Raw genomic sequence first — 26,524 nt, 5'->3', positions numbered from 1 at the left:
TTAATATGGAAGCCATATTGAAGTGGATCACTAAGGCTATTATCCTCAAGGTCCTGAATGATCCGGTTGGAAGCCACCCACTCAAGGATCTTTGATTAATAAGGCAGGATGTAAACTGGGACCTTCGGGTCAGTGCAGGGTTTCTTCAAAAGGGTTATGGCAATTAAAGATTTGAAGATGGCAGGAGAGTGTTCAGCGGAGAGAGGTTACAGAGAATAGGGAAATTATTGGGACCGTGACTCTGATCATGTCAGGAGCAAACAGGTAAATAGGAGTACAGGATTGGTTGGCATGGAAAAGGAGGGGTACTAATTCAGAGAGACTTAGGGGAAAATTAGTCTACAGTAAAAGGGGCATGGTGGAAGAGTGGTGGTGGACAGAAGTAGGACAGGTGGATGAGAGAGAGGTGGCTGTGAGAGTGTCATGAATTTAGATATTTTAGAGTAAAGGTAGTGAGAAAAGTAATTGACAGTGAGGTAGGTGGCACTAGATATTGGCTTGGGAGGTGTGTGTGAGCAAAGCTTGGAGGGTAGATGAAAGTTTTGGAGGGGATTTTGAAGGGAGGAGTTCAGGCTTGGGAAGTAGGCTTATTTATTTGGAGTCCAGTGCAAAGGATGTGACTGCAAGGCAGTGTTTGTAGGTGTGAGTCAAAAGTGTGGCAAGTGTAGAAGCAGTTTGGCAGCAGCTTCGGGATCCCTGTTACTCTTGGCAACAAGGCAGAGTGGTCCTTCACTAAGCCGTATGTCGGTGTGGGATTGGATTGCTCTGATCTTGGACAGTGACAATACATTACATTGTCTGAGGCTTCTTAAGCTTTGATGCCTTTGAAGGTCTTTTGTGGAGCTCAAAGAAAGAATTCATTACAGTAGTATGTTTTTGTGCTGATAATGGTGCTGTTGATAAAAAAGGGAAACAACCTGCTTTAGTTGAGCAGTATCAAATAATAGGCCGATTCATAAAGAGTGTAGTGACAAAATAGACATACAGACACGTAGTATGACTGAATAAAAATGGATGAATCATAGAGGGAAATTTGAAATTATGAATATTTCGTTTTGGCTTGATGGAATTTGATAGGTAATAGCAAGGCGTTCATTTTAGGTTTATTGAGGCTATGCCAACTATCTTGTATCCCTCACACAATGTTGTTGAATAGACCTTTGAAATGTTCACAATTCTATGAAGCTCATTCAAGATAAAACACAACATTGGTATTGCCCACATAGTTGGGGAAACAAAGGACACACAAATAACATTCCCTCATTCCATGGTTTCAAAATCACAATGAAAAGGCACATGCTATGTTACTGAGCTGGAACCAAAATGAAGTAGGTGGACCAGGTAGGTTTAGTTCACATCTTTAATTACCAGAGGTACACCCAAGTGCTCTTCCTTCCCAGACTCTCTCTCACTTGGTCCAGATCTTGTGTCACTGAACCCTGATCCATGACAATTTCTAGAACCTGATGCCTCATGGAACAGCTGTATAAGAATACAGGATACTACATTACTTCCCCTTTTATAATCTACATACAGTAATATTTGCAAAGAATGTGATGCCAACAAGAACTCTGACTTGTTACACTGCTCTAAAGTAATACAAGCAAACAGAGAGATGCAAGGCAGGGGAAATTGAAGGAAGAGGGGTGAAAGGCAGGATAGCGAGAGATCAGGGAAAGATAAGGACATAACTGTTAACCACTCCTGAGCATTCGCTCTTGTATAATGAAAGAACTCATGGAGTTTTCACTTGAACGCACTGGAATTCGGGACCCAGGCTTCACTCAATTGGTAATCGTGGTTTGGGACTGAGCAGAAAGTTCTGGTGTTATCTTTGTCAAGTAATTTTGCGGTGAGAAGAATCAATTACACCATCCCTAGGTTTATGTGTTTGAAGTTCGGCTAGCCCAATTGTTTAATTCACCACCCTGAGTTAAGGACAGGGTGCCATGATATGTTCACCCATGTTCATCAGGATTGAACAGACCTGTGCCCTTATTGCTATGTGCTACATGTTGCACATTTCACACGTTGCATCTGTCATGCCTTCCACCCCACTGAGAACCTGAGTAACTTTCCAGGGTCAGGAATACTGGAACAACCCTTATGTGATCAAGCCAAGTACGTTTATCTTCACTCTATCCCCTACCTGAAAACTGGAGAGACGAATGTTATGAGACTGTTTAAAGTCTACTTGGATACGTGCCTGCACTATTTTCAAGTTAGTGTGCACCTTTATAAGGGCAGGCAAAACTGTCATGTCCTTTGACATATTCTTGAACCTCCAACACAGTTTGGATGGAAGCAGGGTCTTGCGTACCCAGTAATTTGGAGCCAATGTTTAGTGTTGGCAACCCCTATCTGTCCTATATAAAAACATGCCACATAGAGATAGTTCACTCTCAACTTCTAGAAAGTGGGGGAAACCTTTTCCCGGTTCTTGTAGTATTGTATCCTCACTATCTGCTTTGGCCCATTCCTCTCTCCTGACTTGTTAATTGGTAGTAGCAATGGTGGTACCTTGTTCCCTTCTGGTTACGTATTTCACACTTATGCGTGGTGTTTCCTCACCTATAAACAATGGTCTAGTCATATTCCTGGATGAGAGATGAGAATCTGGCCAGTTTGTAGTCACTTTGGTCGTGCATGCTGCTGAGATCACTTGAATTGAAGCTGTGGCCTGTCCTTAATACAAATGATGCCCCTATAGGTATTGTCAAAAATGTTGGACTGTCCACATGCATGCTAGAGCTTTTCTTTCTATTCTGCTGGCTTGGGGGCTAAAGGTAAACACCATGGTATACTCTCTCTTGAGTTGCAAAAGTACAGCTCCTCCTCTTTGTACAGCCATCTATGATTAGAATCCATTTATCTAATGTCCTGTACTGTTGTAATGTGGGAGCTTCAATTATTAGTTCCTTTGTTTGCTCAAATCGGTCCTATTGCTCCCTGGCACAATTCAATTATATTGCTTTCTTTATAAGTTTCCATAGAGGTTCAACAAAATAAACAAAAGTGGGTTTCAATTTCACATAAAATTCACACAGTCCAAGAAAAGGGAGCACTTGAAGGGTGATGGAAAGGAGCCAGTGGCAAAGTAATGGCTGCAGAACTCAGCCAAGGAGGGAGCAAGAGAGGCAATGTTGTCCATTATAGTTCTAGAGGAGCAGGGGAGCACCTGTTTGGACGAGACATTCATCGAGCAGCCTGTCTTTGTGACCTCCTCTGGTGCTATGGGCGTGAAGGAGCAGAGAAAGAAGGAAGGAGGGAGAGAGGCCAAGGAAGCATTGGGAACAGGTGGATAAGAGAGAGAGAGGTGGTATTCAAGTTCTATTCAAAATGATACATGTTTTGCCATTACCAGCATATTCATGATGAGCCTAAGAGTGCATTGCTCTGGGTCACTGTATTTCCATTCTGCAAAAAAAGCATGACATGCCTGAAGCAAAGAGGATGCAGCATATTCGAAAGAAGCCCAAATAATGTGCTTTGAGTCCCACATTTTACCATCCAAAACCGCGCCTCGGCTCATTATGTTGACATGCACCTCCAAACTAACAGGGCGCTCACTGCAGTCTGAGAAGGATTGCTGTTTTCGCCAGCGGCTTTTACAGGTCTATTTAGAAATCTTGCTCGAGTAAGTAACTTGCCCCTGAGCCGCCCACTCATTGTGTCAAGGCTGTGAACCCACTTCCCCCCTGAAGGCAGACACTGTGAAATTTTCTCTGCCTGGAAATGATGCGGCAACAACAGTGACCTTCCCAGTAAACAGAGATGACTGGCATCCTTCGGGGCCTGCCATGTTAAAATGAGATCATCGGCACTAATGTGTCCGCCAAAGTGAACTGATTGATTTAGAAACTCTTTTAAATCATTTTAAAATGCAACTTTGGATATTTGTTCTGCTTGATTGAAATATGTCACATCACGTGGTATCCCTTTCTGCTGTATGTGAATTACAGAGGGTTATTAATCTCAACTCGTACCATTTAAACCGCTGATTTATGAATACGGCCACCCATTGCCAAAAACATTAATGCGACTTCATTCTGAACAACTCCTAAATGTATTTCCTATGTACATGGTTTCATTCAATATCTCCAAGCTTTTAATCAACCACAAGTCCCAAATGGGCCACCAGGATTTCTAGCAAATATTGTGCATTCATGTCATGCGAGTGACATTGTTTTTCGTTTACTTGAATCCGCATTTAATAGCACATTTTAAACCTGATTATATGACATTTGATTGGGACCTTACACTTGGGTAGCTCTGCCCCAACATAGTTTTTGAATTTAAGCAATATATAAGCTTCATAGAAGGTCAACTCACATGAAGGCACCCAAGCCAAAATGCACTTGGAGGAGAAGTGATATATATCACATCAACCATGCTTGTATAAGCTGTTTGTACCAACTAGTCTAGAAAGGAAGAGCCATCAAAAAATGAACAAAAAAAGCATATGCATTCAGGAAGTCAATACTGTGGAAAGGTTCAAGCAGAGTGAATACAAACTTTGTAATTGCAATGTGCAAAAGGGACGTTGGGAATGAATCACATTGGAGTTCATTTTCCATGAGCCCGAAAAGTAAATGAATGTTGTAAAAGCCTTGCGCAAAGCTATTACGCCATTCATTCGCATCACGACCAGGGACGGCAGATCACCAAAATGCCAGGGGTAGCGGAAGTGCTATCACATGACCCTTGACCTCTGATGACATCACAGGAAGTGGTGTCATTTGACCCCACCTTGAAGTGACATCACGGGAAGCGATGGAACACAACCTTTCACCCCTTGACAAATAAGGAAGTGGCATCACATAACATTGTTATTAAGTACACTATGAACAATATGGTTACAATATCACTGTAATGTGATATACATTTCATGCAAGAATGGATCACCATATGTATTGTTAATATTGTTGTGTATAGGCCATATTACCAAATTACTGTGAATGCAAGCAGATGTCCATGACCAAATGATAATGATGTGTTAATAATATAGCACTTACGCTTAATAATAATGTATTTTTATATAGCGCTACACGCCCATAGGTCTCAGAGCGCTCAAATAACAGAAGACATTATTATCCCAGAAAGTGGTACTCATTTTATCAACCTCAGAAGGATGAAAGGCTGAGTTGGTCCTGCCAAGATTCGAACCTGCCACAGCAGGCTGCACACCGATATCAGGGTGAGCGCTTAGCTTGCAGTGCTATGTGACCGGCTCTATATAACAACTCGGCACTTTATATAGAACAAATATACATACAATATCACCCAAACTATGTTGGTACTCATTCATCAACATCAGAAGAATCAAATGCGAGTTGGCCTTGCCAGGATTTGAAATTGCAACCTGCAAATCACACACACAACAAAGCAGCAAACACTCAACCCCCTGAACTATCTTAACGGCTATAACAAGCTTACTGACTATAGTAAAATTAGCAATTGCACGTCTAAATTTTCTAAAATGGTCTAAAAGTCAGAAAGCAAATTACATTCTGCAGTGGATACCATTAAACTGGTAACAGATTTAATGGCAGGCCAGTTCATCTGCAGGTCTGGTGCAAAGTTGGCAACACGTCAAGCCTGCATGGATCTACTTTTCAGGCTTCAGAGGTTCGCAGAATACATACCATTGGGATGATTCATAACCGTGTATTAAAGAATTTAGAGTAGCGCAGGGAAAGCAGTGCACTCACATGGGATCCTGTACTCGTTACCTCCTACATGCCAAAAAACATTCAGAACAGCATACCATGGCGATGGGAAAGATAGACACATTTAAAACAAAACATTAATTGTGGCACAATGAAATCAAGGGACACTTTATGTGCTATGGTCAAACATTTCTACACTGTACACAACCTATTAGGCACAAGGATTTTGTCAAGTGACCGAGGACATCGAAATGGATTGTCTTGTGATGATCACAGCAGAGACAATAGCAGGAAAAAACATGCTATAACTGCAACTTGAGAAATGCAAAATATATAATCTGAAATGGATGCTTGTTCTACTCTAAATGTTTTTGGAGGCTTATGTCTGCATTGTGTATTTGATGTATTTAAGAGCAGACTAAATCAGTGACTCACCCCCTGAAGTGCGCCTGAAATAAACCTTTAATGAGTCTAGCAATTGTTGTGCAGAATTCCAGAAAGACAAATTATTTGTTATTCCTATTCATTCTTATTTAGGGTCACTGCTCAAAGTGTTACACTTCTGGAACCCCCCATTTCTTTAAAAAGCCTGAACAAGAAATCCAGCCACTCCAGAAACAAAGATTCACATGGCACTGGCCGCAGCCCAGGAGCTTCAATGTGTAAAAAGAATGATCACAAATCATATTCATGTATTTGTATGGTGTAGAGCAGGGGTGGAAGTAACTTATGTTTCTGCTGCTCCCTTCCCCGTTCGCCATACTGTGGGGTATTTTCAGCCCCAGGATATAGAGTTACTGCTTAAGGGTACGTTAGGCAGAAAGGTGAAGAAATATGAACCACTAACTGTTGGCTGTCAGATGAAAGCCCAGCAGATATCCCATATTTAACTCTCAACCGTCTAACATTCAGACATTGTCATCACAAATATAAAAATAAATACACTAACTGTGCCCTGTGTTCGAGTGACAAGGCCAAAAAGCTACATACCTACTTCCGACTACATATGACTGATGCATGAAAGTGCAGTTTTGCCAAATCAGAGAACTGCCATGGATAACTCTTTGCATCCCACAACTTCGATTGAAACGGTATCTTATCAAAAAGAAAACTCCATTTGCCAGATGTAATTCCAAGGCACAATTTCAATGAAGGGTGTGACTCTGTGAACCTGTTGAAACATATTAACATAATCGGCATGAGGGTAAATGAAGCAAAACGTGTTGTATTTAGTGCAAGATGTGAAAACAGGCCTAATGTAACAGTATGTATTTTGAAAAAGATGCTGGAACCCACCAGGAGACCTTCTGTCCCATCATATCACAGGGGTCAAACACACCTTCACCTCTCTATTTGTTCAAACCCCTTTGAGGTTTAGCAGAACCAGAAAGGATACAGAGCTTGGGCATGAAAGTGATGTTTATGGAGGGAATGGTGTTCACTGAGTAAACAAATTGCAACCCATGGATGCTGAACTTTTTAAAATAACCAAAATTGATTTTTTTTAATTTTTTTTTTTATTTATATTTATTAATCTTATGTAGTGTAAGAGGATTCAATTCAACACTACAGCTAAGTCAATGCCTAGTCTGGGATACTGAATGGAAACCCTTATTGATATATCTTTACGTCCAGTTCATGAGTTCTGGATGACTACCCCTATATAACACCCCTCTCTTGGAATCCCCCTGACCCCACTGAGCCAAGAAGTAGTTCTGTTTTGCAAGTTTAAAAGGTTTATTTGATAATTTAAACAATATATATATATCACACTTTATAATAAATTAATAATTGAATATCACACTTAATCTGAGCAGTAATCAATAATGGATAGTCCGGCACTAGCACACTTCTTTATAATCAATGATGAGTGGTTATAGGATGGATACGATAGCAACAATACTTTTATGTTTTCAAATGGATGCAATGTGGAATGAAATGCAGTACAGAAAATAACTTGATAGGATTTCAGCAAAAGACAATGTAATCACTTTCTTGGACAATTCACCCCCCCCCCCCCCTTAATGCAATGTAAGGAGATGAATAGAATGGGACTCAGTTCTTAGGAATGCAATCAAATAGAATTCAGTTCAATTCCCCCCCAGCAGCTTATACAACAGATAGGAGTTTTGAAACACAGACCCAAGTGCTTTGAATATGGTGACAATGCAGTGAGAAATATGCTGAAAATGCTTTTAATTCCCTTCAGGAGGTTCAGGGTGAGTGGTATCTAGTTAATATGAGTTCAGGCTCACTCTAGCAATGATTCAGGGGTGGTTCTTAAGAGGCAAACGAAATTTAACAGTTCAGGCAAAAGCGGCTATCTTTTTACATGTAAAGAAATCGGGCCAAATCGCAAATCGCGGCAAAATTTGCGAATGCGTGAATCGTGATTGCGGAGAAAGTATAAGAAGTAGGAAGTCGGTTCTAGGCTTGTTGGAAAGGTAAGATTCTAAGCTTTCAGAGGAAACCCGTTTTTCGGATTTGAAATTTTAAAAGTTCAAAGCGACAGGTTACAGCTTGCAGCTAGAAAATGACAGGTGACAGCTTTGCAAAATGACAAGTGACAACTTCTAGGAGGCAGTTCTGGTTAGATTAAAATAGTTTGGATTAGATTATTTTAACTAAGAGATTGGTTCTGCACAGTTCTGCTAGGTACTCACAATATATTTTAAAATAGGCCTCGCCACGGATCTGGTCAGGTTTTGGACTGGACTCCGGTTCTGGTCTCGGCACTTCACAGTGATCTGGGTCAGCTCTCTGGTTCTGCTAACAGCGGTATGGGTCACTCTGGATCTCTGTCCTCTGGTTCTGGATCCTGGATGTAACACTGCTTTCTGGGTACTGCTACAGGTTCTGGAGATTGATGGATTTGAAGTCTGGATCTCTGGATGTGAAGTTGTCGGTCAGCATGCTCCGCGGCAAATGGAATTCAATGTCCTCTCTAGCTTCCAGTGGCTCTTTTTATGTCTTTTGAAAGTGGGTGTGTGTGCAGCATCACTAGCCAGCCCCTCTTTCAACTTGTCATTGGCCCAATTCTCCCCTCTCCCATGATTGGGGAAGGAACTGTGAGTCAGAGTGATGCTGTAGGTTTTATGGGTCAGAGGATCCTCCCCTGGTCAGTTTGCCCACAAATCTATATTTGAACAAAATACACATTTCTCAAATACATAGTGGTTTGTCATTGCATGTACATATTACCTATCACATGAGGTAGTCTCTGTCCCAAATCTGCTCTTCCTGAGGGCTTGCATTCAAAAACGGCAACATTTTCGATTTTAGTGGGTTATGCAACCTTGGTTCTTCATTAAAAATTATACACATATACACGGCCTGTCCATACATACTCCAGTAAATTCCCATGTTTCTAGCTTAAACACAGAGTCTGTAGTATCCATAAATAGCGGGGTTTTGCCCCAGAACATCACACAAATTCCCAACGCGTCTTAAAATGTGCACAGAAAAATCACAAGAATTATGGTATCATTTAAATAATTTTGACAAGTCCGCACTGTGAGTTATACATCTTTCTTAGAATCATATTCTGGCCAACAGGGGTGTGTCTTTTCAGGTCACATGGTGTAGAAACCAGTTTATCCAGTTTCTGCCAAGCTCAGAGACCCTGCCCCTCCCAGCTTCTGCCAAGAGGAAGCTATTTTACGGCCACCCTAATAAACCATCTGCCTGGGCCCAGGACAGGCCTTTGTTCAACTCCCTGTAGCTGCTCCACCCCTAATCTAATCAGAGAGGTGACAACTCCTTTTGGCAAGGGGAAGAGTGGCTGAGCAGGTTTTAACAAATACAGAGTTTCGGCGGGCACTACTGGGAATTTTTCTCTCATAATGTCGATATATTACTTGTTCTGTAATATTTATAAATATTTTTTTAAGAAAATATTTTAACCTGGAGCTTCCAGTCCGAAAAAGATCCTGTGGCATACGGATCTTAATAGGCAATAAAGAAGAAAAGTAAGGTAATATTTCCTTACCAAAGACTAGAGCTCTCAGTTGACCCTTGGCAGGGTTGCAATATCCTATTGAGTATACAGTCCAGTATTCTATGTCGATTCCAAAATCTCAAATAATTGTAGTAAATTCTTCAGCAAGAAATGTTTTATTCACATTCCTTAATTAAGTATCACCAGTTAAATTTTCTTATAGTGAGGCAACTTTGAAAAGCATAAGTTTGTTTTATCAATAAGCACATATGCCAATGCATTTCGGTCTACGACCTTCGTCAGGGCCATGCTTTAGTGGATATACCAACAACTAATCTTTCATAAAACCATATAGCATTTCAACACAAAACATATAGTGATTAAAGGATAATTCAAAAACAGATAAAGCACGTACCCCCAAATGGATCCGTGCGATTGAAAAAGGGAAGGAAACAAAAGGGAAGAAAACAAAACAAAAAGCATGTCAATATTGTTGAACAACTGTGCGTTTCCAGTGTACAACTATTCCCAAATTACGGCAGTCTATACCTGCTTTAAATTGGTTGTCCTCTCGTATCAGTATTTTCAATAGTTGTCTCCAACATTCCTGTTAATTAATGATAAGAGAGTCTGAGAACTTCTATCTATACATTTGTGTATACCTAATACCTCTATACTAAAGGATATCTTACCTTTATGCGTAGAGCTCCCACGTAGAACCGATCGCGTTGAAAGCGAAAGTGTAATGCGCGCGAACTCAGACGCTATCAAAGATCGCCATGGGAACGTGGGCGGGGCGACGCAGAGCAACGCGAGCGATGCTGTACGTACGCCTCGGGTCCCACCCCTCTACATTGCTGCAGGTGGGCGGGATTGTTGCCACGGCGGTCTGTGTCATAGAACTTTGAAAAAAAGTAGATTGTTCTGTGCGTAAATCTTAATGTATATATAATCATTTCATTCTTTAATCTTAGATCGAAAATCTAATAATAAAAAGACATACATACCAGATAACTAGAAAAATGAAGACGAAACAAATTAAAATAAAAAAGTAGATACTTAAACGATATATAAATGTAACAGGAACATCTCAATTAAGGAAAAAACATGTAGCCATTTCAGGAATACACCATCTGTTTGTTATCATGATTTCCTTATGATATATATGGAACAAAATCCCTTTGCAAAAAATTACGTCCACATTATTCACAATATTTGTAAGCTGAATAAAGGAAACCACATGTAAATGATACTAATTACAAAAATGTCCATCCCAAAATATTCGTCAGGTTATGTTCATCACAGAAAGCACATATAATTGATGTCTTCATTAATTCCTTTTGGGGAGAGAGAACTTAATCTATCGATCCAAAATGTCTCACGTTGATCCAGTCTTTTCTGTAAATCTTCATATTTCTCTCTTTTTTGGATCCTCTCTAAGATCACAAATTTTATCTGTGCCAAATTATGTTGTTTATTCTGCCAATGTCTTGCCACCGCCGAACTTGCAATGTTGTTCCTAATACACGATCTGTGTTCGTTCCACCTTGTTTTAGCTGTACGTTGCGTTTGTCCAACGTAATACAATCCGCATGGGCATTTGATCCCATATATAATACCTGGAGTGTCACATGTTGCATAGCTTTTTAATCTTATCTTCTCTCCAGTATATGGATGATTGATTGTTTCTCCTTTCATAATATAGCTGCAATTGCTGCAGTTTAAACATGGGAAAGTACCTATTCTGTCTGTGTTCTTCTTCTTCTGTGGTGGCCTCGTGTGAACTAATCTATCTTTGAGGTTGGAACTTCTTTGGTAGGCAAACGTGGGAACTTCTTTAAATAGATGTTCAACTCTTTTATCGCATGTAACAGTGTTCCAATTTTTCTTTATAATTGCCTTGATGCGATTACTTTGTCATGAATATTTAGAAACAAAAACTAGTGGAGATGAAATATCTTTCTTAGTTTCTCTTGGTTTAAGTAAATCTTCTCGATTCTGTGTCATTGTTCGTGCTTCTGCCAATGCAATTTCTTCCTGTGAGTAACCTCGTTCAAGAAATTTATTGCCCATCGCCTTGACTGCTGCTTCATATTCGCTTGGGCTGCTGACTATTCTTTTGACCCTAAGCATTTGACTATAAGGTAGATTTTTAATCAAACTTGGTTGGTGAAAGCTCAACCGATGTAACAAACTATTCCTGTCTGTACTCTTCCGGTGTATTGTTGTTTGATATTCAGTTTCTGTAATGTTAATCTCTACATCTAAAAAGTGGATGGATTTCTGTGAATATTCATAGGTAAACTGTATCCGAGGGTCTATGCTGTTAATGTATTCAAAAAATTCTAATAAGCGTATTTCTGTGTTCTTCCAAATGCCAAAAATGTCATCAATATATCTGATCCAGATTATAAGATCTTGATTCCATAGGTGATTTGATAAGGCATATTTTGTTTCAAATTTGTGCATGAATGAGTTCGCATATGAGGGGGCCATGGTTGCTCCCATGGCCGTACCTGCAACTTGTAGATAGTATGAATTCTTGTATTGAAAGTATGAGTTATTACTGATAAATTCAAGCAGGCCCATAATGAATTCTTTTTGTGCAGCTATATCTCCCTCTTTCAGAAGTATCCATTCCACTGCTTCTCTACCGAGGTCATGAGGAATTGAAATATATAGGCTTTTCACATCCACCGTGAAGCAGATGTTGTTCTTGTCAAATGTGATGCTCCGTAAATACTGTAGAAAATGTGTAGAGTCTTTGATGTAAGTACTCGTTTTCTGAATTAATGGTTGTAAAAAATAATCAATATATTTACCGAGTGGTTCCAGGATACTGTTGATCCCTGCTACTATGGGTCTTCCTGGAGGTTTTTGCATATCTTTATGGATCTTTGGGAGAGTGTAGAAGTGTGGAATCTTAGGATGTGTGTTCATCAAAAATTTCTTTGTGTTATGATTGATCCATTCGAGTTCTTCAGCATTATCAAGGAATTTTTCCAAATTGCAACGGATTTCTTCTGTAGGATCTGATTCAAGTATGGCGTAGGTATTACTGTCATTAAGTTGTCTAAGGCACTCTTCATCATAGTCCCTTGTATTCAGTAATACTAGAGCTCCTCCTTTATCAGCGGACCTTATTGTGATTTTTTCATCTCCATATAAATTCTTGATAAGCTTCAGTTCATGGGGTTTCATATTCCGATTTCTTGGTTGCTTAAATTTCACCTTCTCTAGGTCTCTTATGACCTGTTTTTGAAAGATGTCTATGGAAGGTACAGATATTGGAGGTATAAAATTGCTCTTTCCTCTAAATTCTTTACGATCTGAGTCCACTATCTGTCTTGGATTGCTTTCTTCCAATTCACTGAAAAAAACCTTCAATTTCATCTTTCGGACTAATTTGTATAATTCAACTTTTGAATCAAACAGAGTACTATCATAAGTAGGAACAAAGCTTAGTCCTTTTTGTAGCGTTGTGATCTCACTTTGGGCCAAAATTCTAGAGGATAGATTAATCACTATGTTTTCCTCTGTTGCAGTCTTGTATTTGGTTTTCCTTTTTGTTTTTCTCTTGCCCCTTCGTGTTCTCTTCTTCCTTCTCCTAAAAAAGGCACTCTATCTCTGTCCAGTATCTCTGTTGTACCTGTTGTACTTGAAGTTCCGGAAACAACTTCTTCCCCCTGGTTGGATGTTTCTCTCTCTGTGTCGGTACCAAAACTGTAAGTTTCACTAGTGTGATTTTGTTTCGGTTTTCTCACCTGTGGACCATATTTCTCCATCCAAATGCTTATTGATAAAACAAACTTATGCTTTTCAAAGTTGCCTCACTATAAGAAAATTTAACTGGTGATACTTAATTAAGGAATGTGAATAAAACATTTCTTGCTGAAGAATTTACTACAATTATTTGAGATTTTGGAATCGACATAGAATACTGGACTGTATACTCAATAGGATATTGCAACCCTGCCAAGGGTCAACTGAGAGCTCTAGTCTTTGGTAAGGAAATATTACCTTACTTTTCTTCTTTATTGCCTATTAAGATCCGTATGCCACAGGATCTTTTTCGGACTGGAAGCTCCAGGTTAAAATATTTTCTTAAAAAAATATTTATAAATATTACAGAACAAGTAATATATCGACATTATGAGAGAAAAATTCCCAGTAGTGCCCGCCGAAACTCTGTATTTCTTGAATCTGGTCTAGGCATAACTCAAGGTGGAGGCACACACATTCTAAATCCTAAATAAATATTGTTATTATAAATAATGTCATTTACTGACATAGAAAGTTTGACGACGAATAAAGCCGACACACTAGGCTTTACAACAGAGGAGGCAAACGAAATTTTGAGTCTTATCAATGACAGTGGTTTTGGTGGAACAGGCAACAAAAGACAAGATTCAACTAATCAAATAAAACAATTGGAACATCTTATAAGGAAAGAGATTAACCGTAAACTACATGCAATCACATTGGGGAGATACCATAAAAGTCAAAGAATTCCTAGAGGTCTACGGCTACAGCTACGACCAACTTTATGCAAGGAAAGTAAAGCTTTTGTAAAGAAATGGGAAGCGATATTGAATAAATGTTCCTTGGACCTTATTTTGCTAACCATACAAGAATTAGCAAAAGAATTAAAGAACATAGGAGAAGAAATACAAGAGATTGAAAGAACATTAGTGGCGACACTTAACCGAGAAGAGGTAAATACAATTTTGGAAGATATCAACAACAAATTATCTGGATACAAGTCAGAATTAGAGGCTAAGAAAATTCGTAAATTTAAACGTGATACTTATGATTATTTAAAGGATGAAGTTTATACTTGGATGGAGAAATATGGTCCACAGGTGAGAAAACCGAAACAAAATCACACTAGTGAAACTTCCAGCTCTGGTACCGACACAGAGAGAGAAACATCCAACCAGGGGGAAGAAGTTGTTTCCGGAACTTCAAGTACAACAGGTACAACAGAGATACTGGACAGAGATAGAGTGCCTTTTTTAGGAGAAGGAAGAAGAGAACACGAAGGGGCAAGAGAAAAACAAAAAGGAAAACCAAATACAAGACTGCAACAGAGGAAAACATAGTGATTAATCTATCCTCTAGAATTTTGGCCCAAAGTGACATCACAACACTACAAAAAGGACTAAGCTTTGTTCCTACTTATGATAGTACTCTGTTTGATTCAAAAGTTGAATTATACAAATTAGTCCGAAAGATGAAATTGAAGGTTTTTTTCAGTGAATTGGAAGAAAGCAATCCAAGACAGATAGTGGACTCAGATCTTAAAGAATTTAGAGGAAAGAGCAATTTTATACCTCCAATATCTGTACCTTCCATAGACATCTTTCAAAAACAGGTCATAAGAGACCTAGAGAAGGTGAAATTTAAGCAACCAAGAAATCGGAATATGAAACCCCATGAACTGAAGCTTATCAAGAATTTATATGGAGATGAAAAAATCACAATAAGGTCCGCTGATAAAGGAGGAGCTCTAGTATTACTGAATACAAGGGACTATGATGAAGAGTGCCTTAGACAACTTAATGACAGTAATACCTACGCCATACTTGAATCAGATCCTACAGAAGAAATCCGTTGCAATTTGGAAAAATTCCTTGATAATGCTGAAGAACTCGAATGGATCAATCATAACACAAAGAAATTTTTGATGAACACACATCCTAAGATTCCACACTTCTACACTCTCCCAAAGATCCATAAAGATATGCAAAAACCTCCAGGAAGACCCATAGTAGCAGGGATCAACAGTATCCTGGAACCACTCGGTAAATATATTGATTATTTTTTACAACCATTAATTCAGAAAACGAGTACTTACATCAAAGACTCTACACATTTTCTACAGTATTTACGGAGCATCACATTTGACAAGAACAACATCTGCTTCACGGTGGATGTGAAAAGCCTATATACTTCAATTCCTCATGACCTCGGTAGAGAAGCAGTGGAATGGATACTTCTGAAAGAGGGAGATATAGCTGCACAAAAAGAATTCATTATGGGCCTGCTTGAATTTATCAGTAATAACTCATACTTTCAATACAAGAATTCATACTATCTACAAGTTGCAGGTACGGCCATGGGAGCAACCATGGCCCCCTCATATGCGAACTCATTCATGCACAAATTTGAAACAGAATATGTCTTATCAAATCACCTATGGAATCAAGATCTTATAATCTGGATCAGATATATTGATGACATTTTTGGCATTTGGAAGAACACAGAAATACGCTTATTAGAATTTTTTGAATACATTAACAGCATAGACCCTCGGATACAGTTTACCTATGAATATTCACAGAAATCCATCCACTTTTTAGATGTAGAGATTAACATTACAGAAACTGAATATCAAACAACAATACACCGGAAGAGTACAGACAGGAATAGTTTGTTACATCGGTTGAGCTTTCACCAACCAAGTTTGATTAAAAATCTACCTTATAGTCAAATGCTTAGGGTCAAAAGAATAGTCAGCAGCCCAAGCGAATATGAAGCAGCAGTCAAGGCGATGGGCAATAAATTTCTTGAACGAGGTTACTCACAGGAAGAAATTGCATTGGCAGAAGCACGAACAATGACACAGAATCGAGAAGATTTACTTAAACCAAGAGAAACTAAGAAAGATATTTCATCTCCACTAGTTTTTGTTTCTAAATATTCACGACAAAGTAATCGCATCAAGGCAATTATAAAGAAAAATTGGAACACTGTTACATGCGATAAAAGAGTTGAACATCTATTTAAAGAAGTTCCCACGTTTGCCTACCAAATAAGTTCCAACCTCAAAGATAGATTAGTTCACACGAGGCCACCACAGAAGAAGAAGAACACAGACCGAATAGGTACTTTCCCATGTTTAAACTGCAGCAATTGCAGCTATATTATGAAAGGAGAAACAATCAATCATCCATATACTGGAGAGAAGATAAGATTAAAAAGCTATGCAACATGTGACACTCCAGGTATTATATATGGGATCAAATGCCCATGCGGATTGTATTACGTTGGACAAACGCAACGTACAGCTAAAACAAGGTGGAACGAACACAGATCGTGTATTAGGAACAACATTGCAAGTTCGGCGGTGGCAAGACATTGGCAGAATAAACAACATAATTTGGCACAGATAAAATTTGTGATCTTAGAGAGGATCCAAAAAAGAGAGAAATATGAAGATTTACAGAAAAGACTGGATCAACGTGAGACATTTTGGATCGATAGATTAAGTTCTCTCTCCCCAAAAGGAATTAATGAAGACATCAATTATATGTGCTTTCTGTGATGAACATAACCTGACGAATATTTTGGGATGGACATTTTTGTAATTAGTATCATTTACATGTGGTTTCCTTTATTCAGCTTACAAATATTGTGAATAATGTGGACGTAATTTTTTGCAAAGGGATTTTGTTCCATATATATCATAAGGAAATTATGATAACAAACAGATGGTGTATTCCTGAAATGGCTACATGTTTTTTCCTTAATTGAGATGTTCCTGTTACATTTATATATCGTTTAAGTATCTACTTTTTTATTTTAATTTGTTTCGTCTTCATTTTTCTAGTTATCTGGTATGTATGTCTTTTTATTATTAGATTTTCGATCTAAGATTGAAGAATGAAATGATTATATATACATTAAGATTTACGCACAGAACAATCTACTTTTTTTCAAAGTTCTATGACACAGACCGCCGTGGCAACAATCCCGCCCACCTGCAGCAATGTAGAGGGGTGGGACCCGAGGCGTACGCACAGCATCGCTCGCGTTGCTCTGCGTCGCCCCGCCCACGTTCCCATGGCGATCTTTGATAGCGTCTGAGTTCGCACGCATTACACTTTCGCTTTCAACGCGATCGGTTCTACGTGGGAGCTCTACGCATAAAGGTAAGATATCCTTTAGTATAGAGGTATTAGGTATACACAAATGTATAGATAGAAGTTCTTAGACTCTCTTATCATTAATTAACAGGAATGTTGGAGACAACTATTGAAAATACTGATACGAGAGGACAACCAATTTAAAGCAGGTATAGACTGCCGTAATTTGGGAATAGTTGTACACTGGAAACGCACAGTTGTTCAACAATATTGACATGCTTTTTGTTTTGTTTTCTTCCCTTTTGTTTCCTTCCCTTTTTCAATCGCACAGATCCATTTGGGGGTACGTGCTTTATCTGTTTTTGAATTATCCTTTAATCACTATATGTTTTGTGTTGAAATGCTATATGGTTTTATGAAAGATTAGTTGTTGGTATATCCACTAAAGCATGGCCCTGACGAAGGTCGTAGACCGAAATGCATTGGCATATGTGCTTATTGATAAAACAAACTTATGCTTTTCAAAGTTGCCTCACTATAAGAAAATTTAACTGGTGATACTTAATTAAGGAATGTGAATAAAACATTTCTTGCTGAAGAATTTACTACAATTATTTGAGATTTTGGAATCGACATAGAATACTGGACTGTATACTCAATAGGATATTGCAACCCTGCCAAGGGTCAACTGAGAGCTCTAGTCTTTGGTAAGGAAATATTACCTTACTTTTCTTCTTTATTGAGCAGGTTTTAACACCTGTGGGGGTAGATGTCAGGCAGAATTCAGTTTCATTAAGCCAGGTTTCAGATAAAATGTCACTTTTTGTTCCCCAGTTTAAGTCAAGACAATGTTTACATATGCAGCTAGAATGCTGATTCTAAGTTCAAAACTATGACATTTGAACAGTGACAAACTATGTGACACTCAAAAGTAGGTCACTCAGTTAATTTAAACATTTTCGATTTTTGGTAGTTTTAAATCCAGTTTCAGTTAGGCTGCTGCAGACCTGCAGAGCTCAGCCAGTCTTGTTATGAACATTGTTTTGGGGCTCTTCAACTTCCCAGATTTAGTATGCACACATACTTCATTCTGCCAGATGTCCGCTGGTGTTCAGTGAGATTTTTGGATGTGTTGCAATGTTTGAAAATAGGCATTTTGAGCTGGCATTCAGAGAAACAAAAGGTGATTTTAAAGTGTGGTTTTTCCTTTGGCACACATTTCACTCATGGCACCCCGGCCCATCCTGCTCGCACTGGTGGGTGGCAAGTTAGGCAACCATTTTAGTGTGCACAAACTGCGTGGTTCTCCTGGATTTTGGTGCACATGTGGGCTTTTTGGCCATCTTGGATTTTCTAAGCCCACAGCACCAAATGTTGCAGCATGATAGCTCAAACGTGGGTCACGACACCCAACAGTAGTTTTATGGTGTGGTCTAAGGCTGAAACCCATTTAACATGCAACAGCAGATAATACAATCCCAGGGGGCGGAGTTGTTGTCCCTCTGCCCAAAGAGATAAGAAAATACATGTTCAGGTCATTAGCCCTGGAATAATGTTAAGAGGTTTTATTGCAGGCTATGTCAACAGTGGAGATGACCAGAAATGTTTGGTTTTATTGAAGTAGTCACATGCATATAGTTAGCAGGATACTACGAGTCTCTATGCAAATCATATTTTGCTCATAAACTTGGGACAATGACAGATACAGAGATGGTTTATACCTTTTGGGAAAACACATAGCAAGCACTATCTGTTAATAGGACTTGCCTCAAAATTCAACCCTGGGAACCAAATATATATGCTGGTATCCAGTCAATATTTCGAAAACATTTTTTCGACATACCAATATGTCGAAACAAAAGTGGCAAAAAAATGTTTTTCGAATGTATTGTTTTTTATTTTATAGGGTTTAGTTTTGATTAGTTAGCAAAAGAAAGATGTTTTTTTTTTAAAAAAAGGGGGTTTGGGTGGGATCCCCCCCAAAAAAAAATATTTTATAAAAAGGCATTCACATTTTTTTTCCCCACTTTTGGTTCGACATATTGGTATTTCATGACTGTCGAAAAAGTCCCTATAAACCCTATATGGCAAAATATGATTGCAGCTTCCCAGAATAAATTACAAATAGAAGAGTCAGGTATCTTGTAGTTTATGGAATCAAATACCTGTCTGTAAAACATTGTGATCTTAACTGTAATCCTTTTTTGTGGAAATTACACAAATATGTGTCATCCTGCAGGCAACCATCTGCTGATACCAGACATAGTTCTTTGCGATCTGTATGATTAGACCAATTTAGAAATATGTGGGTTGTGATCCTTATTAGCCTGATGACCAATCATTCAGAAGAGGCTATGCCTTGTTTAGCGGAAAGAAAAATAGGTGTCCATTCAGAATATGTAGCCAATGAGCCAGTACATCCTAATTTAGATATTTTGGGGGTGGCTAGGAGGTTTTAAAACTGGACGCATAGTTTAAAAGAGAGATTAGACAAGAAGGATCAGACAGACAAGATCTGACTGACAAAGTAAAGGGCAGTTGAGAGAGAAGAGGAGAAATCTGGGAGAACTCAAATTTCTAGGAAGAAGGGTGGAACTAAAATCTGGAGAGGAAAACAGGAGAAGGACTGAGCCTGCAGATTTATCCATGACTGAGCCCAGGAGAGGCAGACACAAGGACTGAGGCTGGGACCATCCATAACAAAGACAGAGGTGACATCCATCACTAGGTCCCATTGCTTCTAATGAGATGGCCCAGGATGCCTGCTCACTGCTCTTGTACAGAATCCAGCCAGATTCAAAGTACATTATTCAAAATGAACAAAGCATTGTCAGAGATCTATCTCAATTAAAATCTTCCCACTGTATAGACATTAATGGGGTGGCCATCCAGAGGAAGATCCCTAGCATTTCCTTAATAATGCATAATTTGATTTTGGGGATATTTTAAATCTCCGATATCTCTCCAAGTGTGAATAATAAGTAATTGTGGATCACCTATATCACTTCGGCCAGCCCAAAAAATCCCCTAAAGGGGAGGAGTGGATTTAACAATTTAATTCCAAACTGTACTACGCTCACTGCACCCTGCATTAAAGTAGAAGTGGCCCCAATGGTAAACTGAATCTCCAGGTCTGTGCTGGGGAGAAATGTGCAATCATTGTGAAGCAAAGGGAAGATACCTAAGTTAAAAGCACACTCTCACATTTAAACAACGTTTTTAATGGCTTGTTGGGGCTTCTCCTTTAGGCACTGTTTGAGCAAATTAGGGACAAGGGCTATGTTTTAAAGGCACTATTTTTGTCACAATTAGACTTGATGGAAATAGAACCTTAAAATGTTGGGTATTCTCTGCGTAGGAATGTCTGGGGACTTGGCAAGCAAACAACATTTTAAAAGCCCCTCAGAAGAGTAACATATGTATAAATTGGGTGTGGGCAACACGCAGGATGACATTTTAAGGGGACACGTGATGACAATGGAATATCTTTAGCATGTTTTGCAAACACCGGAACGGTTACTTGATGGGATTACACTTAATTCAGGGTTGCCTTGATGTCAAATAAGATTTGTAATTGGTACACAACAGCTGTCAACTGCGTGTTCCATATTGATTCCGAGTACCTTTCACGCTTACTCTCATAGGATTACACGGTAGTAAAATGAATGTATTATTCAACAGTCTCCATACTCATTCTAGGACTGCATTGATAAGAAGACTGATGGAGAAAACACATCTGTAGTTGGACATTTCCTCCATGCACAAACCGATTCATCCTGTTGTGAAACCTAGGGGAGACATGGTGCTTCCAAAGATGAGTCAGTAAGGAATGAAGCTCATGTCCCATGCACATTCCATAAATCAGCTCCATCAGTCCACATGGGTGGTAGCGATGCGCGGTGTAAATCAACATAACATATGTACTTTAGTTAACAGTTTCTTGGCTTTGAGGACTAAATCCATCACTTTATGAGCTACCTTTCAACTCATCAACTTTAAACTTAGAGCCTAACTTTGCAAAAGCTTATCATTCTGCATCCTGGCCTCTATGACAAAACATATATGTAGCCAGACATTACTGTATAGTCTGTGCAATTTCTTAGATGTAGCATACATTGCTAGCTTTTGCAATACCACAAACATTTATGTAGTTAGTTGCCCAGTTTCTATAACGCATCAGAAATCACAAACGTGCCAAATGTACGCACTACCAGTGAAAAGTATACATTGCTGCAATAATACGTGTTACCCAGTTCTCAAAAAGCCACAGCAATGCACAAATCTTCTCAGTTTTCCTAATTTTCTAGTAACGGGGAAACTGCATTTGCCTATTGTCAACATTGTTTAAAAAATGCACATAGTGACAACTTCGACATGCCCGGTGAAAAATATGTATACACGTTCCACATGGCCAATAAAATGAATGAGTAGGTTTTACATGCTCAGAAGATGTTATTGCTAGTTCCCTTATTGTCAGTAACAGGTTTGCCTATTTGCAGTGAGAAGTGTGGGCAATTCTCACATGTCCACACATATAGTCTCAGTGCCTGCATTTCCAGTGACAGGTAGAGCAGTCTCCACATGACCATTAACCATTATGGCAAGTCACTACATATTCAGTGGCAGGTGCAGTCAGTGGTCTTGTGCACAGTTGCACGTATTTACATGTACGCTGAGTTCCCCCATGCTGAATTGCAGGATTTGGCTAGTTCCACACAAGTCCAGAAACAGACATGATAAGTTCGTGCATGACCTAGAATATTTGGTTCCATGTGATAATGTCGCTGTGAAAAGGTTGCCAGGTAGGAGACTTTTTTTCCTGACACCTAAAATGTTTTCCCCAAATATTCTCAGAGGGGTATAATTAAACAATATTACCTCCAATCCTGGAATATGTGGGGAATGTGTTTGCTTGTCTGGAGGGTGCATTTTCACTACAACATAACCAATAAGGGCTAGGCTCAGAACTCATTTGACCATGAAAAGATATTCTCTGTGCCACTTCTGACCTACTCAGTGGCTGGGAGTTTTTCAGTTTTGTTTGTATTTTTGTGGTTAAAGAATTCATTCTTTTAGATTTAAGATTTGACCTCTTCAGTTGTAATTTTGATGTATGCAGTTTAGTTTTACTATTGTTGTGTAGCTGCCACCCTGACCGTCACAGGTTAATATAAACAGCAGAGTAACAATATTAATCAAGCACGGAAGCAAAGTACCTGAGTGCATGGGGCACCCCTTCAGTAAAGGGGCTGTGGGCTATGTGATATCTTGTACTCCGACAAAGATAAGTTCAATGTACGCTGGTCAGCTTTCCGTTATTATTCCACAGGTCACTTTAAAAGTGAGCACAGAATCACACATCAAACAGGTCACTTTAGTTAACAATCCCAGGTTCCAAAGGTATCAGCAATGTATGTGCAGATCGCTACCCATTCGGCATACATGGTCAAGTGTTAGCACCTCATGCATATGGATGGGTCTGTGCCACTGGCCCAAAGAGTTGCATGTTGAATGTGCTGCCTCATGTGGTCATTAGCATCTCACATGCTGCCTGTGCCTCTCAATACAGTAATTGGTAAACGCCCAAGCTGCTTGATCTTGTGCCAAGTAGACCTGGGGAGATTACCTCCATCTAGGGATTATTTGAGAGGTGTTGCTATGGGGGCGGCTGACTGGGCTATAGCCCCGGGTCTTTTGGTTTTAGCCATGGCTAGAAGCTCAGGGGCTAGTACAGGGTCGGACTGGGGCATAAAATTGTCTCGGGCACCAATGAAAAAGTGGCCCACAGTTGCAAATGGCAATTCATTACTTTTGTGACACTGTTTGCATAGTGCCCAATGGGGAGGTTTTTGATGAAATGTGATGCAAATTGTGTGCATTTTAAAGAATTTGTATTCTGCAACAAAGGTCAAAACTACGAGCCACATAGTAAAGTAACTCCCCCCTTCCTCTTCAGTGGAGCAGGAGCTCCCATGACCCTGCAGGAGCAGTGGTCTACCAAAGGGATGGCACCCCGAAGTTTACAACCTTTACCGGTAAGCGCACCTCCAAATTGTGCAAAACGGATTCTCCGCATCACAATATCCCAGCTACGATGCCCAGATGCCCTTGCTGTCCCTGCAACTGAAATCTGCTTTGGCGCTGTGTTTCCGGCCGAAATTGCGACTGTGTGCATGCTTCCACCATTGCTCACCATGTGGAGCCCAGCACACTCAAAGTTGGCCGCCCGCCACCCATTTGAGGCATCCACTGCCTAATCCACCCAGCAGACGCTGCTGAGTCCCGATTGGCTGGTGACCCTTCTTCAGCTACCTATCGGGAGCCGGCAGGCGAAGCCGGCCCACTCTCACCAAGGCCCAGTGAAACAAAGCTGACTCCTGTCCTAGCCTGTCCCAGCCTTACTCGCCGTTCGCCTGGACACTATGCCCTTTTTCACCTCGCACTAATCCCTGCTTGTGGTTACACAGCTGACTCTCCTCCTCGTGAACCTATGGACTAGCGCTCTCCTCATCCTGAAAGTAAGACTAGTAACGTTATCAACTATTTCAGCACTTCCGAATGTTATGCTTATTCCCACAAACTTGCTACCTAGTATAGCTATATAAGTTGTCCGCTCTGTGCCTACTGCCCTACTAGCATTTATCTTGCCTGTTGAACTAGCTGACATACTATCTATCCTGATGTTGATAATGCCTTTACTATGCTAATATAATCACATACGCCACTTGACAAGCTGTAGTAACGTAGCAACGTGCTCCATGAACACCTCTCTACTAAGTCTGCACATCTATTACGAGCGTCCTGACTTTAATCAACTGAGCCGACTGCATATTTGAGCCCCTAGTCGCTACCTATTCGCGGTTGCTTACCACCAGGTGATCGCACCATTTCAGTGCCTTATTTGCTTGCATTGCCTATGTCTGTTCTCATTGCCGCCTAGCCCGTACCTTCCCATTGCATGACCACGGTACCGCTTTCATTTGCGGATCTGTTGCCCTGTGCTTGCCTTGAAATTACTATGCTGCCAACCCCATGCTCGCTTTTGAAATAATTGAGCTCTTGCTCAGAACCGCAACGTGGACCCACTTGCTAGCTCCATGATATATGCTACTCTGCCTGCCTGATACGCTCATTGTGTATTCCCTAATTTGCTGCGCCACACCTTGATCTATGCCTGCATATGTTGCACCGCTCCGCATAAGACATGTCCACATGATCTAAGCTAACTCCAGGGTACCTGCCTTACTCTGCCGTGCATTTCAACATGACATTAACTTGATCTGCCAATACTTGCTGCCAACACTAGAATGTCTTCTCTGCCTGAATTGTTGCACCATTACAATTAGATTACGCCTCTTGCATTCTGCATTGTTCCCTGCCTAAAATGCTAATGTATATGCAAGCTTTGGTATTTGCTTTGCCTGTGTACCCTGATCTGATGCACCCCCATTGCTTGCCTCTGAATAAGTAGACTTAACCTGTCTTAAACTCATTAGCCTGCATTGCTCGTACAGAGCACGCACTGCCTAGCCAAATAGTGCCTGTAACGCTTACCTATAACTGCCTCACAGACCCAGCAGCCCTTCCTCTCTAATCTCGGTAACATGCTACCACGCTGGTCCTCCCTAAGGTCACTGCTCTCCTCATTACAAGTACTACTCTCAGTGTGGTCAATTACCAGGTCGTCACACCTACCACCTCAAAAATTTAGATGCACCTAGCTCCTTGCACACCTCATCCATGGCCACCTCTCACAGATTTCCTGATACCTACCAAAGTACTGCACCTCAATACCACAACATCTACCTCAACGATGCGGCCCTATGGCTCGACCATTTCGCCAAAAAACCCTCACCCAACCAACCATGTCCTATCACTCTTAGAAATCTAAGATTAGGATCTGGACTTATGGGTAAAAAGGGACACCCCATGTACCTGAGCCCATACCTCAAAACTCATATGCACAACCCGCCTCCACAAACGGCCACCTCACCCATGCCCCATCACCCTCAAATCATCACAGCTTCATCAAGCAACGTTGGTTTAATTAAAGCTGCCCTGATTAACGCAAGATCCCTAGCTGCGCACGCTCTGGACATTGCTGATCTTATCAAAACTCAGGAACTCGACTTCATCGCCATCTCCGAGACCTGGCTGCACGCGGCTTCCGGCCCGGCACTCTCATTGGCCATCCCCACTGATTACTCCATCATCAGATGTGATCGCACCTCGAGAGGTGGAGGAATTGCTTTCATCGCTAGAAACTCATTAGGACTTAGAACCATCCCAAGCACTAAGGTGGACACTGCAGAGTTACTCTCTGTCAAGCTCGGACTCTCAGCTAACCAAACGGCTACCATCCACCTAATATACAGACCCCTTGGTCCACCCACATCCTTTGTGGATGATATCTCTACGTTAGTACTCAACAATGCTAAATCCAACTCCCAAACCATCATTCTTGGCGACCTCAATCTAGGACACCAGGACCCTAATGATCCTGCGGCCCTCGACCTAGCTAATATCTTAACAGATTTAGGTTACACTCACCACATACAGGAACTCACCCACACTAAAGGGCAATCCCTTGACTGACTTAGTGACACCAATTGCATGCAATATTAGCGTAATCTCCAACGCCCCTTGCTTGTGGTCTGACCACCATGTCATCACTTTCAGCATCGAAGCAGCCCCACCACCCAGGCCTTTGGTCGCCCCAGCCACCCTCACTAGAAATAAAAAAGAACATTACGACAGAAAAACTACTCCCCCTTATCCTTCCCACACTAAATAACGCTCCTGACACTTGCTCAGACCCCACCAACCTAGCCGACATGTATAACCAGTCACTGCTTGCAGCCATCAACTCTATCGCCCCGCTCAAACTGAGAAAACCCAAACAACGAGCACACCTTAACTCGTGGGTTACTCCCCAGCTTAGAGTGTTACGCAAAGAGAAACGCACAGCAGAGTCACGCTGGAGAAGTCACCACTCCGACGCCCACAAGGACAGTCTTCTGATAGCCACCGTTAACTATAAAGAAGCTGTA

The sequence above is a fragment of the Ambystoma mexicanum genome, chromosome 2q, assembly GCF_040938575.1.
Source record: "Ambystoma mexicanum isolate Mex_15411 chromosome 2q, UKY_AmexF1_1, whole genome shotgun sequence".
Lineage (NCBI taxonomy): Eukaryota > Metazoa > Chordata > Amphibia > Caudata > Ambystomatidae > Ambystoma > Ambystoma mexicanum.
This window is presented reverse-complemented; position numbering follows the sequence as displayed.